The 19020-nt window shown below is 36.4% G+C and overlaps 1 protein-coding gene across 9 annotated transcripts in view; it reads left to right on the forward strand.

Annotated features, from left to right (window-relative positions):
- RALYL (RALY RNA binding protein like) overlaps window positions 1-19020 on the forward strand; it is a 386418-nt gene that overhangs the window by 276939 nt on the left and 90459 nt on the right. The window lies entirely within an intron of this gene.

Below are 19020 nucleotides of genomic sequence, written 5' to 3' on the forward strand. Positions count from 1 at the left end.
TGCATTAATGACTTTTTCCATGGCTTGACAACCATGTAATGTACACAGGTGCTACCTGATGTATGTCTTTAAAGAATCTTTGTCTTGCTGAAGAAAGAATTTTGTGTATACTGATAAAGATGAGAAATTCTGTGAAATTCTAGTTTGAAAGAGTATTTAGTCCTATCTGAATTCTTTGATCTATTGCATTGCCTACTATATTTTCTTTCATTGATAAGGTCCCATTTGCCATCTTTTTATCATGGATTTACTGTTCTTATCTTCTTTGTCCGCCCTTACAGATAGAATAATGACTTTAAGGATTAAAAAACTGAGTTGGCATCTGTTGAGTCATGTTATGTTACATTTTGATCAGCCCATGATTACTTCCATCCTCTTTTTGCCTCTTAGGGCAATAAAGAGACCTCAGTATTGAGGCTGTTGCTGCTCTAAGAAAACAGCAGCCTTTAATATAGTATATGCTAGGAGGTAAAGTGACTGGAAAACCAAATCTCATTGGGGAAAACAAGTGTAGTTACTGACCCAGATACATATAAGAAAACTCTGCCTCTTTCCTTAAAACATCAGAGACCTAGACAACAAGGGAATATCTCTTCAGCATGGTATAGAGAGAGCTTTCGTCATGTTCAGCTATCCTGGAATAGCCCCAGGATATTCCTGCTGCTGCATACCTTTTGAGGAAGTAAAGTTCAACACAATTAAGTAATAAGGCTGAGCAAGAAGAAACACATGATCTGCAGGAATACAAATATCACTGAATATTCACATCACATGGATAAAATCTTTATACAAATAAAAAATATAATTGCAACTCAATAAGTCAGGGGCTTCAGGGCTAGAATAATTCTTCTCATAGCTTTGAAGGAAACTCATGGTGAGCTGAGAGGGTTGGCTTATTTGAAATTATTCGTGTTCATTATGCCCATGTTACTAAGCTGTAAAGCTGAAGACATGTCCCTGAGTGAAGCACATAGTGTAAATGAGCAAGAATTTCTTCTTTGACAATTTTTCAAGTATCCGTGTAGACTTCTAAAGCAGTCATGTTTTTTTCTGCTTCTAGATGGTACAAATAAATCAAAAACATTAAAAGAGAACTGTTTCAAAATGCATCTTTTGAGAGATTAATAGTCTGACCAAACTTGACACGCACAACTTACATGATGCTTCCAACTGCTTGGCACGAATCTGCCTCAGGAAGAAGAGTAGAATTTTTGTCCCTGTAGAGAAAATGCTGAAAGTGTGGAGAAAACATTGACAAATCAAAACCTTACAATCTGTCTTGAAAAGGGGAGAGAAAGGAATAAACAGTGTAGGTACAGATTCAGAAGTGACTTTAAAAGAATTGTCTGAGAACAGAACACCTGAAATGCAAGTGGAGAACATAACAAAGAAATTCAGCCAGTCACTTCAGTTTATGGAGAAGGAACCCGGGGCAGTAAAAAAGCTTAATAATAGCTTTGACTTCATCAAAAGTTTATGATTTAAATGTTTGGAGGGGTTTCCTTCTTTTGCATAAGTTAGTAGAATAGTGGACAATATACAACAATTCAGCAAAAAGAAAAATTGGAAAGCTAGGGACATCTCATAAAAATGCATCTGCTATTCTTAAGGATCATAAAAAGATGATTATTTAAAAGTATTCACATATTCAAATAATGTAATTTGGATTATGTGATTTGAAGTACATTAGGGGAATTAGCAATGTATGTGCCGCACCATTGAAAGTTTATGTTTGAAAGGTCATTGAAAACTAAGAAGGTATCAGAAATATAAATGTATTACTGGTTTTCATGCACACATAGAATTCCAGCCTGCACAGGCTGGAACAAAATGCTGCTATGTTCATCAACAACACAATTTTTCATTAGTGAAACAGCACTTACTGTGTGTTGGTTAGTCTTCTATAAGGAATCAAATTTTAAAATTTCTATGGCTACACTTCAGTAAAGACCAGACATCTGGGAAAAGCAATAAAAACTTTTAAAAAGTGAATTGTATTAAAATCTTCTTTAGGTTGAAGATAATCATAGTCTAAAGTAATCTATATTTAAAGACAATTATGGTTGTTAACTTGAGCAAACAGAAGTCCGGTTGATAGAACCTAAATTTAGATTACTGTAGGCTGATTTATGATATACATTTTCTGAGTATAATCAGTCATAAATTACTAAAGGAATTTGCAATTTCTCCTCTCCATCACTTAGATTTTGAATACAGATTGCTCATCTATTTTTTAAAGTCTGTTTTAAAGTGGTATCAACCTGATTGCAAAGTAGTTATTCAAATGCTAGAGTTTGTATGCAAGTTGAAAAGAGTATTATTGTCATAAAATGTTTAAAACATCTAAAACTCTGGGAGCTTCAAAGGAACTACAGACTTCCTCTATTAAGATCTCTGTACACTGCCATAGCATTGCCACCTACCTGCCTACTCAGAAAAAGGGGAAAAATCCTTGAGAGTTTCAGAGCATAGAGAATCTGTCTTGTAAGGGGAAATCTATTGCTTATTTTCATATAAAGTTTTGAATATTTTTGAAAACAAACGACTTGCATGACTGCATATGTAAGCAGTAGAAATCCAGATTTTAAGAAAAATTCTTTTTTTTGTTTGTTTTCATAGCTGACCCAATTTTTTTTTTTTTGCCTTTAATGTACTTACTCTATAGGAACAGCACAGGAAAGAAAATCTCCATCTGACCTCCAGCACAGGTCTTAACATCAGACAAAACCTGTGTCTCTGCTTCTTTTCATAATCAAAACTACTGACAGGATGAAAATCCCAATCTTTCTGATAGGTTCAACCTTTTCCCAATAAATGACTAAAATTTTTAATACAAATTAAATATGAAAAATGAAAAAAACAGAGAACTTCATATTTCAGTGACATACCTCCCACTTTGACCAGTCATAAGACCAAGCACAGTATGAGTCTGGTTAAACCTTCAGAAGGAAAAAACTATAAAGTTTTAATAAACATCTTTCAAGTACCTCAAAATATTATCCAAAATCTGATAAATCATTAAAAATATATTTACTGGTTGTGAAGTATCAGCCAAGACCTAAATGATACATAAAGTGCATCATTTTTTCAGCAGTTATATATTTGAGATTCTTTGACAGTAAAATCCAGATACATTTCTGGAGGTTACTTTTGAAACATTCCCCCTCTCTCCCTCCATGCACACAAAAGGGATAGAGATCTCAGATACATTAAAATGACATTACAATCAACACTGTGAGCACAAAAGACCAATATTCAGCCTCTAGCTCCTATCTGAGCATTCAGTGTCACATTTCTACTTCTGAAAAGTTTGTATTTTTGGCCCTAAATTTCTGTTTTTCTCTGTTCCACCTCATTTCTGCATTTTTATTTTTTCAATTATTAGTTTGCTAAACATTCTGAAAAATAGGCTGCATTGTCAGTTTGTGTGTAGATTATGGTTATAGATTTTTCTGTCCCAGTTTGTAACTAAGATGACATCTCTTTCCACACTGGCCTTTCCAGAAGACAGCAGTGATCTCTAGAATCTATTTTGTTTTAATTTCCCACAAAACTAAATTTGCCAAGGGCTACTTTTCACAATAAATAAATAAAGAAATAAGGAATACATATTGTATTTTAAGCTGTCTTTTTAACCTGGTGAGTTAGAAACTGCCTTAGAAAGTCATCCAAGTGTAATTCTTTAAATACAACACCCATTGTTCTCCAAATTGTTGGTATCTGTCTTATTAATAGTTTCTGAAGACAATTCTGTTGCTGATTATGGTTTACCTCCAGGTCCATCATAAAGCTGGATCTAGGAGTGACCTTCTAGCCTTGTTTTACTGCTTGCATTCAGTTTTTATTTACTCAGGACTCACTGAAGGTTTAGCACAGCTATTTACAACACTTTGATTTTGCTATATTTTTATTGTATTACTGCAGGGCAACATATCCTATCAGCACAGAGCTGAAAACTAATGCCAGAGAGTCTCAAAAATCATCAGTCCTATTTATTATTCTGAAAATGATCTTTCATTTTTCATAGAATCGTAGCATGTTTTGGGTTAAGATCATCATGCCCTGTGGGCAGGGATACTTTCAACTAGACCAGGTTGCTCAAAGCCTCACCCAACCTGGCCTTGAACCATCTGCCTTGAAGGGAAAATTTTCTTTTCAAACATGCAGTCTATAATTTAAAAAAAACAAAACAAAACAAAAATTTAATAGAGAGTGGTAGGGTAAGGGAGGCAGGCACCTTCCTGCTTGCCCTTAGTGGCTGAACTAAAAACCAAAGAAAATCCCAGTGTTTTAGTACTGGGCACCTGTAAAATAGGATGCCTGACCTGAGAAATTGATATATATGTTAAGTTTTCATTTCAGATACTTGATTTGATGAGCCTTTCCATTGGGTATAATCTTATATTTTCAATTTAAGATATTTGCTAAGGATTATGCCTTATAAAGACGGACTCATTCTGGTATGGATCTCATTTTAACACACTTTTCTTAACTCCAATACTTCTTAAAATGAAAATTATTTTCAATCATTAAGATATGTTTCATGAGAGCAGAAAATCTGTTGAACTTTTGGCCTTGTCCTTATGTCCTTGGTGCTCAGTGATCAGCTTTTTAGGAAGATTCTACAGTACCACAGTCCCCAGTAATATAGATTTTAATATATATAAGTAGTCTGTGATGTACCACACATACTGCATTGCACTTGACAGTGATCAGCCAATAGGTTTTTCACAAGTAGGAAATAAAGCATTTTTTCATTAGTGAGTAGCTGGAGGCAGGCAATGAGTAGATAACATAGAGCTACCAGTGCCTTCTCTAACATTTTGAGAGCAGTCAAGCAATGATTAGAAATTTTTTACATCATCTGAGATAAAAACACTTCTGATCATCTTTGCAGAAATTATTGTATTTGTCATAAATATTTTGAGTGAATTTTTAGTAAATCTTGACTGTCACACAAAAGCTGTTGTTAAGACTCCTGTTCAAAATGTGCCTTTTAGGGTTCTTTTTCATCTCTGTCAAAAAGACAATATTTTGCTGCTATTCACACATATTTTGCTTATACTTATGAAAGAACTCCAAACAACTGTAAAATTAATTATGTCTAGTTTATGAAATTATTAATATATGTGGTTTTATGATGTCCTATATGTGAGAAAAATCCCTTCTGTGATTAATTGAAAACCTCTTTTTTTCCAGATTGGTATTACGGTAGCAATGCTAGGAACATTTTGAAACTAAACACAAAACCTTTTATATTTCCTTTTTTAGATGTTTTTTGAGCAGGGTATTTTAAGAAATATAAGAAGGACAATGTCTCATAAAATGCAGGGTCTATTGGATGGACCTGCCCATAAATGCTGCTTGAATTTCCCTACTGCAAATGTTTGTGCAGTCACTGTGAAATCTGATTTCATTCTTCCTCTTCCTAAAAATACATGTGCATGTACATTTACATCTTTTTTTTACCTTTTCCTGAATATATATACACATTTTTACATTAACTAAGACTGCTTATTATAATTCAGTTTCAAAGTATTTGAAAGGCTATATAAAATGTGCTATTAATTATGTTGGAGAGCATGTTTACATTTAAACTTAAAACCTGCTTCCACGGAATGTACCATACATATTCAAAAAAAAGCTCTTCTGCAGAATTATCTATATTTTACTAACTGGTCAGTTACTGTCCACAGATCCTGTTAGCTCAAATAGGCATCCTAAAGCATGTAAATTGTCTAGTAAAAAATTTTACTTGCTGAAGAAGTTGTAGATATATAAACAGAAATGCAGACCTATGGCTGGGAGGGGGGCAGAAAAAACCATACATATAACTTGCACTTATTTAACGAAAAAACTATATTCTGTGAGTAGTCAGGTTACAGTTAAGTGATGTGCATTATAATCCTATAATCCATGGCTGTCTGCAGAACTTGGGACATGTATCAGAGACCAGAAGAGAGGACTGTTCAGTGAACATTTTCCACCTAACTCCTTTTAAAAGTCCATCCAGCAATTGGGCTTTTACCAGCATTTTATGCCTCTGAGCATCTCCTCCCAGCATTCTGTTTGTTTAATTGATTACGAAAGTTTTGGCCATGTGGCACTGAAATCAGTAGCACCATTCACAGTGACTGATACAGCACTGAATCAATCACTTAGAAAAGAGGAACAATTATGTTGTCCTTCATACTGCAGTCACAGAAAACAGCCATATAACATGCCCTAGGAGCCTTTACTCTGGGATTTAACTCCAATTTGAAAGACTGTCTTACAAGTGAATGTCTTTTTATTCTGTTTCTTCAGCTGCTTTGGTGGAGCATCTGTTGAATCTGCCATTAAAGTGTCCAATCTACCACAATTTTCTGTATTTTTTTGCTGAGAAAAAGTAATACAAACACAAAGCCATCGAAGTTTAAAGTTTTGGAGTTATTAGAAACATAGATGTTGCACCACCAAAATGTACTTTAGTCTCCCAAGGAATCTCATTTTCCTACCTGTGACTTTTTTAAGTGCAGGTCTACTTTGTATGGAAACAATCTTCCAGGTTATTATTGTTCATACATGTACATATAGATACACATTGGGCCAGCATTTAAACTGATTTCTGGAGTAATTGCTCCACAGATTCAATGTTAGCTAAGCATATAATTGTCTCATCCAACTCCATACTCAAGTCCTCCTCTGTGGAGAGCAGAGTTTAGTAATGTGTAAAAGTGAGGATGTCTCTGGAATTCTTTCAAGCAGGGATTTGGAATGCTGGCAAGAAAGTAAATATGTCTTGTGCTAAAAAGCACACCTGGATCCTTTAATTTAGGCCACATAAGTATCTTGTCATGCACAGCAGCAGAAGACAAGTTGCATTTATACATTTTGCAATCAACTTGTTTAATTACAAAAGAGAATTACTGAATAAGTATATTATGAGACACAATATTTTAGGCAATCCTTGGAAAATTATTTAGCCAGACCTTAAGAATGGACTCTACATGAGACTGATGCTTTTTAATAGGCATAGGTTGTTGGGCATCAACTGAATCTTCAGAGATGTCTGCCAGTTTGTTCTCTCTTCACCTAATAGAAGTAAAAGAAACTGCAAGACAGTTTTGTATGTTTTGTATCAGACAAGCATTGAAAAACAGCAGAAAAACATGTATTTTCATTCTCTCATTTCTGAAAAGCCACCAGCCAAATCAGTTTAAAATACATTTAGTAAAGGAAAAAGGAAATGTTGGGTTTTGTTTTTTAGTAATGGCATATTTGGCTGTGCTTCAAGCAAATGCAAATTAAGCAGCCAATTTATAAACCCTGCCATAAGTTGGGTTTTTTAAGGGAAGCTATAATGCATTTGGAATACACTCATACTTCTCACTATTATATTATAAATTTTCTAGACATAAATTATTCAGAAATATTAGGACATTAATGTGATTTAACACTTCCTGTGACAGTGCATCAACACAATGCTCTGGGCTTTAGAAAATACGAGATAAGAAAAAAATGGTTTAGGACAGATTTTGTGTCTGCACTGAAGTTCAAAGGATTTAATACCATCTGATCAAGGTGAAAATTTTAAAAAAGAATATTTAGTGTCCTTTTGATGGAGAGCCAAATGGTACTAGTGATCTTTTCATTTAATGCTGTCATGACAGAGTCAGTGTGACATATTGAAGGATTTGTGCAATGATGAGCAAAAGTTGTAGAAACTAGAGAAATTCTTGTGATGTCCTTACTAATTAGTTAAAAATAACACCATTAAAAATAATAAAGCTCACTGAAAGGGTCTATGGAGAGGCACACGGTTGTAGGCTATATAAATAAAATATTGCCTGATGCTGTGATATCTGAGTTTGAATCTAAACACTTTATCATAAAAGTTCATGGTAGAACAAGCTGATTAAAGACCAGATTCAGAATTAGGAGTCTCATCCCAGATCCCTTCCCTTCAATTACATCATTCATAACTTTTCTATTACTCCAGTAAGATATAGGGCACATATCTCAAATATGCTTTTATTTCACTCTCTTAGTAACAATCTGTTTCTAGTTATACTAGAAAACAACAGTTTGTCACTTGAAAGCAAGCATTTGTCACTTATTTCTTCAAAACTCTCCTGCATAATTAAATGTCAGTTGAACTTTTATGCATTAAGTTTCATAATCTGTGTCTTAAAATAAGCAAGCACTTGTAATAAAAAGGATAGAATGGTGAAAAAGAGAGAAAATGGAGCTCAGTTCCATGCTGTACTGAAAGCATTGTGCTATTGTGGCCAGAAGCTTGCATTCTGGAGAAGTAACAGTTCTGTTCTTGACTCTGTAAAACAGAGTTGAATTTAGTCTTGGAAAAAGAAACAGCATCCCATTTTTTTTCCTTGGAAGGAGATCACACACTTGAAGCTCTATCAATGTCCTCACTGAGAGGATTTGAGATTAATCTACATAGAGTGCTCTTTTTCTCTTTTTGTAGCAAAAAAAAAATCACAAAATTGGAACAGCACAAACAGACTTAATGAAAGATTATAAATCTATATTACTTCTGCAAAGTTCCTCTTCAGCTCACATCTCTGTCTGCAAGGATTCTCTATTGGAAATATAGCTCAAGCAGCTGGAAACTCAGCAGGTTGCAATGAACCCAGAAATACTAAAGATAGCTATATCGCCTATATGTCTTTCATCAAATATAATTAATTTCCCCAGTGGAACAATTTGGAAGCTATGTCAGTAATTCAGGTGATATTTATAAGGCCTTAGAAAGTTTTACTCTGAAGGTATTTGTTAATTATGGACCATAACTTCATCAGTTTTTTTCCTGATGTGTAATCAACCTGCTATTTGTCATGCCCTTAATTTTATGGCATGTTAGGCTGCTAAATAGTTTTAAATAATGTGTGTCTAATTAATGCTCCTTGATTTCATCAACGCATATGGGCTACTCCTTCTGGCACCTTTCTTTCTTTATGAGTGCAACAATATTTTTCTGGTACCTAATAAGCTTTTTTATTTTTCTTTGACTCACAAATTCTAGCCTTACCTTGTAATGTATAACTACTGACAAAGTCCTTAAATAAAAAATGAGACTGCAGTTCCATGACAAAAGACCAAACAAGAATACATGCCAGTCACACCTGTTTCATTTCCACAGCTGTAGAAATTTATTTGTCACAAAGATGGTTATTTTGATCATTGATTCATTCTAGTCAGGAAAGCAGAGAGTAGAAGACATTAATAAGCTTGGGATGTGCTTCTGTGTGAAAGAGTAATTAGCTTGATGCATGTTTTACTCAAAACTAAATGCAATGCCCTTAAGCCAGATCCTACTTATGCTCATATGCACTAAAGAAATATGTTTGTTCAAAAATTTTAAATTCCTTTTAAAATTATTAAGCATGAAATCTCTGCAGCTTATTGTGGGCGTACCCTGAAATCACAGAATCAGAAAGGTTTGGGTTAGAAGGGACATTAAAGATGACCCAGTTCCAAACCCCTGCCATGGGCAGGGACACCTTCCACTTGACCAGGTCACTCAGAGCCCTATCCTACCTGGCCTTGAACACTTTCAGAGGTGAGGCACCCACAACTTTTCTAGACACCTTGTTCCAGTGCCTCACCACCCTCACAGTAAAGAATTTCTTTCTAATATCTGATCTAAACCTACTGTCTTTCAGTTTGAAGCATTATACCTTGCTCATCACTACAGTCCCTTATAAAAAGTCCCTCTCCAGCTTTCTTGTACATTCCCTTCAGATACTGAAAGACCACAATTAGACCACCCCTAAGCCATCTATTTTCCAGGCTGAACAATCCCAGTTCTCTCAGCCTGCATGCAGTGCTAAATTGGTCAGCACCAAGGCTGCTCAACAAACTGGCACCTCAGAGGTTAGATGCAAACAAAGTTTGAAAAAAAACACAGTAGATAACTAAAAAAATTTTATCCAGTTTGTTCCAGTTTGGCCAAATTTAGAAATATACCTCTGAGAGAAGGTACAAACCCCTTCCCCCCGCCCAGGTTCAGGAAAAAATAAATTTTCCTCAAAGGAAAGTGAAGGAGATAAAACTATTTATTTACCAAACACACGGGAAAAGGAAAATAAGGCTAAATAATAGAATGTTTCGCTGTGGAGGAAAAACCTGGGAAAGTGTTAGAGTCCTCCCTTTGGTCTCCTCGGAGCTGGGGCTTGGCCCAGGGCCAGGCGCTCTGTGCCCGGTGGAAAGTCCTCCCGATGTGCTCTGAGGTTGAAAGCAGTCCAGTAGAAAAGGGAGAAAATCCGGAATTCCAGAGAAGGAAAAGCAAAATCCAACTCTCAGTCTCTCTCCGGAGAACAAGAAACTGAAAAACAACTGGCCAAAAGCTGACTGGAAAGCAGCAAGCCAGGTGCTTCCTTGCTCCCCTGCTGCAGCTGGGGGGGGGAAAAGTCACTATCTCTACTTGACCTTGAACAAGCCGCAAACTGCTTTGAAAAAGTTTTGCTCAGTTTTTCCTTCCCCCTCTCAGGCTCAGTTTAGAGGCACAGAAAAGCACAAAAATTAATTTCTGGGCATAAGCAGCAATATGGGATACACATCATAATGTCACCCCAAGACACAGATTTACAAAGATTTGTATGAATTTTTAGATGATTTTGAAAGCAAAATGCATTGGTTTTATTAATTCAAAGATCAGAAATGTTCTTTTTGTTTCATACATCCTTAAATGAGTGAAGCTGCATATAGATATATATCTCCGTGTTTTGTGGCTGATTTCTTTTCCAGTTTTCGCCATTTCTTCTCACACCGGCTGGTACAAAATCCTGTGAATATATTAATCCCTCTGTATCAGAACTAAGCTGATTGCTAGCTGAAGCTTAAGAAGATAGTCCCATTGTAGCAGATATGTGCTGCCAGTATTTATCATCAGAATCCTCACAGAAGGTGTTTATTCTGGGCCATGTGCTTCGAGGTTAATGCATTTTTTCCCATAGCTGCCTGTGATAAACACACCCGATACAGAAGAAAAAAAAAGTCCTCTATTGGATCTCCAAGCCGATATGCTCAGTTGCTCCTTCTGAACAAATATTCTCCTTGTCTGGAGTTCCAGTGTAACTCTGAGAACAGAAGTTTTTCTGGGGCAAGCTGACAGTTTCTATGGGGAGTTCATTTGAGGTAAAGGAGTCTCCATGTCAGGAGAAAAGTGTTTGCCACTTCACCAGTGTTTACAGACAGGTGATCTGGGTTAGCTGTGAATTTAATCAGACATGGTGTAGCAGCAGAGGCAAGGAATTTTTTATGCATCTGTCCTTGGGTTTGGAAGACTATTTGATTCCTCCTTTGAGAACCTCATTACACTATTGGGAAGTATTAGAGATGTGTAAGAGGAAGGAGAAGGATGAGACAGTAGGACCTATGCATCACTCCATAACTCAGGTGGGAGAGGGGGAAATGTCGCTCTCAGTTCCTAGGTGGGAGCTGGCAGAGCCTCCCGTGTATCCCACAGATCACAGCTTTCCTTTTCCAACCACCTCTGCCTTTAGTCAATGCTGTGTTGATGGCCTCAGAAGGTCCCTCTGGCTTACTTAATCCTACCAACAGATCCAAATTGCTTAGAAATAACACCATAATTACATTAGTCATACAATATGACACCAGCATGGGAATTAAACTATGCAAAGCCTTTTTCCTGTCTGTGCCATACAATTGTTACTTCTGTGATCAGAAGATAGATATCTCATTTAGCATAGCAACTTGTATTGAGAGATAAAAGTGCAACATTTTTAATTAATTACCATGCTAGAAATTTGAAATCAGATATAACCAGGTTTGACTAAGAAATTAACTGTGATGTGGCTTTCTTCAAGTTATTTTCTTTAAAAGAGAGTGCTGGTGTACTGACAATTTTTGCCATCCTTTCCAGTTACAATAACTTTACAAAATCAAGTTTTCCTGAGGGCAGAATCTATCAATAGAATACTTTCACATGCTGGGAGAAATTTCTCCCAGACAACATTTCATACAGTTGATTGATTTTCCTTTTTCCCAGGAACATGATTTTGCAACTATGGTGAATTCTTACGGCACTTTTTTTTTCTTGTTTTAACATTGTATTAGAACAATAAAAAGATACTGAAATTTACCTTCATGATGTTCTTGGCAAATAGAATTACTGAAGAAAGATACTGGACCAGCAATATGCTAATTGACTCTTATAGTTTGCACTATATTTTTAATATAGAAACATAGCAAGCTTATATTATTTGTAACAAATTTCTTTCAGTTTTTGCCTTTTGTGAACTAACACAACTGAACTACAGTAGCAATAGCAAGAGTTTTGTTCAATAGAATGGCTAAAAGGCTGAATTCTGCCTACGTTACAACTTCTGCCATCACTATAGCTAGTTTTGGATTACCCTGAATACCTAGCCATTATGTGTTTTAGTATTATAGTAAAAAATGACAGATTGGATCCTGCAAACATGACATTTATCCTCTGTCATTAAGTGCTGCTGTTAATGGGGAGCACTTGAATATGCAAGCAATAATTACAAAAGAGAACTCACTGGTCAAAGCCTTTTATACAGACAATCTCAACATTCCAAGTGTGTGGGCTTCTTCTTTCCTGAGAGATAATTTTTGAGTAATATGCCCAAAATTGTTAATAATTTCCTGCAAAAAATCATAACAGCCCTTAGTTATTCGAAGTTTACATACTTTGTTGGTGATTTTATTGGTGATATATGAAGGTAAGTGTTCACCCTGATAAACTAGCTTTTAGAGAGACAAGAGACATTATCTTCCTACATCACTTTCTTTTTCTTTATGTTGAATAGGAATCAGAAATGGATCTAATACTGCTGCATTCATAGCTAGTGAAATATGCATAAAAGCAGCTGCTAAGCATGAGAAAATTAATTCACATGAAAACATTTTCCGAGTAAAATTGGAAAAAAAATAAACAACTTCCAGATAGCGATTTAAACATCACCGTTGTTATGCACAAACTAAAACATGCAGTTTTTGAAAGTGTGTATGCAACTACTTTGAAATCTTAGTATTTTCAGTAGAAACATGCTCAAAATTACTATAAGTAATTATTAATTTATTGTCAGAAACTTACAGGGCAATACATAATCCCTGACATTTGTCTTATGAGAACGTAAGTCGCGTTTGTTTTTCTCATGTCAGTGGCTTTATCTTGCAGGATACTAAAAGAGGATCAGCTCGTAAATATGCGAAGTCATAGCACAAGGGGCATCTATGCAGTCAGGAGGAACATGCCCAGAGCTCAGCCTAAGCCTGATGTGAGTGGGATTGACAGGACTGGGTGCAGAGTCACAGTGTAAAAAGGCGACATTTAGAAAAAAGTGACACAAGTCAAATGCAGTGTATTACTGATCACTAAGCTGCAAATTCCATGCTTTAACACTTGACAAATTAAAACTTTTTTTGTGTACCTATGTTGCTGAGGCAATTTATCACAGGATGATATTGCATTGGCTATTCATAGCTCCTTTAATAGAGCAGTTGGATACAGCTCAATAATAAAAATATTTCTATTTTATTCCTGTCTTTGTTCTTGTGGAATTTCTCATCATCTGTGATTGCTAACAGCTCCTTCTTGTTTACCTTTATGGAGTTTCTAGAGCATATATGATAACTCATTGTATTTTTCTTTCTCTTTGGTACACCACCGCTGCTGAGATGGCAGAAAGAGGTAATCATTGGAGTGTATGGGTGTAATTACTCTTACTTTCTGGTTTAGCACAGTACTCAAGAATTTGTTTCTTTGGTAAGATCACAGATATAAAAAGCACATAAAGGGTATTTTTATGTTCACGAAGCATGATATTTTAGATCATGTAAGACTAGGCAATTTTTTGTCATATTTATTAACTTGTGTGTACAATAGAGTGGATTAGTTTGCACTTGAAATGCCTCTTTCTCTTGACTGTCTCTGTCTCTTCCCACCACCATCACAGAGTTTAGATCACTATCAAAATTCTGGGTGTTTTCCCTGTTTCTTGGTAGTTAAAGTAATAATATTCCAGATTCTATTAGTTTTACAACCTAACACACAGTCATCCTTTAGTTGATTGCTATTTCTTTTAGCAGAAGTATTAACACAAGAATAAATCCCTAATCTTGATAAAAGCAAGGAACAGCAAAACTCTCTTAGCTAAATTTCAATTTCACAGGTACAAGCATTTTAGATATTAGGAATAAATGAAGAACCAGTTCTCTTCTTTTGAACTAATTCTGTTTCTAGTATAACTAAATGACATGCTCCACTGCCCGCGCTTCCTATGCCAAATGGATTTTCTCTTCAGCTTTTACAGTTTGAATATCTGTGATTTCTCAAATGCATACCTATAATTTGGTATTTTTACTGCTTTCAGGGTGCCATTTGGGAAAACTCTGTCATTTTCTTTGGTCACCATGCTAACGATTATTATCTAAGGTTACAGATGAAATAAAAGTATATTCAGGAGGGAATTTAGTGGTGTTAAGATGAGGAAAATAACTGCTGTCAGCAACAGGCTCATGGTTAGAAAGGAAAGAGTAAGCTAGTGGTTCCCTACTTTTCTTTTTTAATCGCCTGTTCACAAGGCCTTCAGTTTATTATCTTGTTTCTAATCTTTTTCAAAATGTCAGGAAGACTTGTCATAGGTTAAGAGTCCTGAACATCAGTGAGCTTTTTTTCAGTACTTTCACAGAAAAAAGTTAACAAACCCTTGCTTTATGTCCTAGTTAAAATGGCAGAGAGTGCAAAATGTAGTTTCAAGAAATTAAATCTATATGAGAAATTTAAAGAAACTGTGTAAAAGGAGAGACTCCCCAATGTCAGTTATTAAACCTCTTATCTCAATGGCCATTTTCTTTCCAAAGTGTTTACAGATTTGACTTTTTTCCTGAAATATATTCTTGGTTCAATCATAATTAAAAAAAAAAAAATCAAATTCAAATAGCAGTAATAATCCATTTCATCTCAGTGGAGTTAGTTAGATCTGAAAGAAAGAAAAGCCGTTCTCTTTCGCTCAATTACTGTGGGAGAAACTAATTCCAAAAAGACAAAATATGTGAACACAGTCAAGTGCTTGGATGTGTTTGTAGGAATAAAACCATATGACACCTCTCACATATCCCAGAAATCTGAAGGGTAGTGCCGTGAGGTTCAGAAATCGACAACAGGAGCAACTCCATGTATGTCCTTCTTACTCCAGCTGTGGACTGCAAATTGAACTAACACAGCATCTTCGGTTGGTCACCTTTATTCCCTACTCAGAATTTGATTATCCAGCCCCCACATGGCAGCTCAAACTTACTGCAGATACACTCTGGGGACAAAAGTCACCTTGAGTCTTTCACACACCTCTGTTGACTGTATCTGTGCTATCATACAGCAATGGGCACAGTAATCAATTTTATTTATAATATTCAAATTTTTGCCAATTATTTTTTTCAGTTTCATGTGGAGCAACATAGGGGACAGTAAAGGAAGAGACGGAATGATGGGGGGAGCTTTGTAGGGGGTTGATTGTTTTTTAATGGCTTGGCAATTTGTCTTGTAGAGTAATTAGTATAAAAACATACATACCTGACAAATTAAATCACATATCTTTGTTTTTCATTGCTCAGCAGGTGAAGTCATTGGGGCAAATAGAAACTATTGCACTGCTAAAAGTATTTTTAGTTTCAATGAAGCTACAACCTAGTTACAGAGAGATAGCTCTGGTATATTTCAAAACAGTTTATTGTTTCCTCTCTTGATTTGGGATTGTAACTCAGGTATGGCCATGTCAGTAAAAGGAAGCTGCTGCTGTTGTTGATTTGTGAGAAAAGTGCTGGGTTTTCTACTGAACCCTTCCATGCAGTGACAATGTCAATAAGTCAATATTTCAATTAGCATAGGAGACACCTGTGTGAAATGTTCCTGGCTTTGTGGGCACATGGCACTTCCCCAGTGTGCCGGCACCACTGTGCCAACACGTGTTTCTGCTGGATGAAGGAGACACCTGCCATGGCATCATCTGTGAGCCCAAGGGATGGGTGACTCCCAGATGGGACTGCCAGGGGGTCCATGTGGTTCCAGTGCCTGCACACCAAAAGGGCTGTGGGGTATGAAAGGTGGAGTCCCAAGCACGACAAGGAGGCACCATGTATTTCAAGGTGGCACAATAAATATGTAATCTCATGGCCCAACACGACCCTGTTTCTGACAGTCGTGGATACAGCTATTCCCAGGGCATCCTGTCAAACATGCTCAGCCTTCACAATATGGATTGCCTTCAAGAAAGCTTAGCTTTTTTTTTGTAGCTCACTAAGAGAAAAGACCGATTTTTCAGGAGTGATTGCCTACAAGTCCTGTTCTTGGGAATAAAAAAAGGAAATGAAGGGTGCTGACATTTGCAGGTATGTCTGTAGGAGAAAGAAGGGGAGAAACAGATTAATTTTGAAAGTAAATAAAAACTGAGCTCTTCTCAAAATACAAGTGGTTCTGTAGCTCAGTTTTGTTATTTGTTATTTTGCTGGGGTTTTTTCAATACTGGCACATAAATTGATACCAAGATTAATGACAGAAAGGACTTTTTTTCCAAAACTCAGTCTTTGGTCTATGCTACCCACTAGTTAGCAGTGCTATGTCTTCCCCATTCCCTGTTTGACAGAAGTGTGGATCTTTAACTTCCTACCTCTGTTGACAGTACAGGGATTTAACACTGAAAGTTTCTTTTGTGGTTTTTATTTTATGAAACAGTGTAATTTTTGAGTAAGCAAACATAAATACACCTAGTAAACAGTAGAATAACATATTTTATTATTTTTATTAAAAATACTGTATATATAACTAATATTAAACTTTAAAAATTGGTGCTGACATGTATTTTCTAAGCCATGTAGATGAAAATTGTATCTGGCCCTTGAACAGATTCCTTTCATTGCTGTGATGTTTGTGGCTGAACTACTGAAGTGACTACATGAGCAAAAGACCTGTGATTCACCTCTCTCCCAATATCATCCTAAATCAGAATAGAGGTTCATACTTTCAGCAGACCAGCAAAAGCAAACACCAGTAAAATCTCCCACACTATTCTGCAGAGACTGCATTCTGTAGAACTGCAAAATATTGCAAAATGCAGATACAAAATTTAAAATATTAATGTTTAAGCTGTATTGGTACATTAAGCATATTTACACTTCTAACATGGTAGCTTTTCCAGTGTCTTGTGGTTTTGGTACCCTGATTCCTTTTTTACAATTTCCCTCATTTTAAAAAGAATTTTAAAAAATTTAATTCTTTGTGATGGCTAGAACCTTTCCTAGATTAGAAAAACTTGGAACCTGTGAAGTGAGAGGCTTTCCATATGCAAATGCTCTAGCAGTTAGCTCTTTTGATAATGCATGAAAAATACATTCAGGTATTTGCAAATGCATGATTGCATGCGCACACCGTAAAACTTTGTTATACTGCTCTGTGAAAATCAAGACCTCAGTTTCATCCTCAGAGTCCTAGGGGAGGCCTGTGCCAGGCTAGATAATTTCTGCATCCACGCTGCTGTGATACGCTGTCACACATGCCAGAAATTTTTTCACAGGCAGCCCACAGACTCACATGTGAGCTGCCTGAGAAGAACACAGAGGTATGGAGAAAGGCAGAAGTAAAGCAGGATGTACCCAGTTTATGAGCATTATGAGACCTGAGTGGAATATTTATATTCTTAATGGGATGCACTTAAATCACTTGCCCTCCTGTTCCCCATCTACTCTACTACAGGATGTATCCCTCTCTGACAGCTGAAGTCTGTGTCAGTGACAGTACTAATCCCTGCCACGCCTGCCCTCACTCATTGCTCTGACATGGCAGCAATACCATTTCACTTTTGGTTGACATCCTAGCAGACAAAAGTGGGCCGTGCACCATCCATCATGACTGTCCTTGCGGGCACGTGTCACCACGAGTAGCACATCCTGAAAAACCTGCTGAACCCAAAACTCAGCCACTGTTATCTGCAAATGGGTTTTGTCTTTGTTTGGGGATAGACCTTCACACTCAGCTGCACCACTCACCTCCCCAAACTGCATGTGTCAGAGAAACAAAACACACAGCTTTTAATTTAGAAAGTACAGACATATTTTAATTATTCTGTCGGCGTGTTTATTCTGAGCAACTTGGAATGAGGGATTTATAGACTTTCACAGAGCAGGATTTGAGGACCTGTGATCTCTTAAATGAGGTAGGTTTGGGTGCGGTTATAATTTAGGAGAGGTGTCAAATATTGAACTAATTATTTGAATGTAAGTAACACAAATATGGATATTTCTCTGTTACTTATTGCAAATAGAACAGTTAGAACAGACTCTATTTCCAGACCAATTTAAATGAAAAACTGTAAGAAAACATGAATAGACTCCAAACTGTATTGCATCCCACATCAGAACTTGGGGATTCCTTGAAGTGAGCACCAGGTTTCTGCTGGCTGATACTGGATCTTGGCCCAATCCACTTATATGAGCTAAAGCTAAGAAGCATTTCCATGTTCTGGTTCATGATTTTTTTTCTAATAAAATCAGCCTTTAGAACTCTTTCAAGTATGGGGGGAAAAAAAGGCTTTTGAGGGATGAAACCAAAATAAAGAGCATAATTTGTACCAAAAAAAAAGGTTAATTTTCATTAAAGGGTTAATTTTCTGTTGATCCTGGAGCCTTTTGGTGGTGACTCAGTACCTGAGTGAATGGCATAAAATGAAGTAATGAATGAAGAAATGTACTCCAATTTATTGTTTCCCGATGTTATTTCACGTCTTTGTGGATCAGTGTATAAAAGGAGATTGAGCTGAGGATGGGAGGCAGCTGTTGCTAGGACAGCAGTGCAGTCCTGCATGGAACAGACTCACTGGGCAGTACAGATAATACCATGCCATGCGCTCAAGCACAGCCATGCTCTGTATAACACATTTTCAATAGATACAGGTGCAAGTATCACACAATCAGATGGAATTTCCCATTGTCACTTTGGGAACATGTCCATTACAGGCCACAGCATCCTAAATCCCT

Source organism: Corvus moneduloides, chromosome 1 (assembly GCF_009650955.1).
Source record: "Corvus moneduloides isolate bCorMon1 chromosome 1, bCorMon1.pri, whole genome shotgun sequence".
In the NCBI taxonomy this organism is placed as follows: Eukaryota; Metazoa; Chordata; class Aves; order Passeriformes; family Corvidae; genus Corvus; species Corvus moneduloides.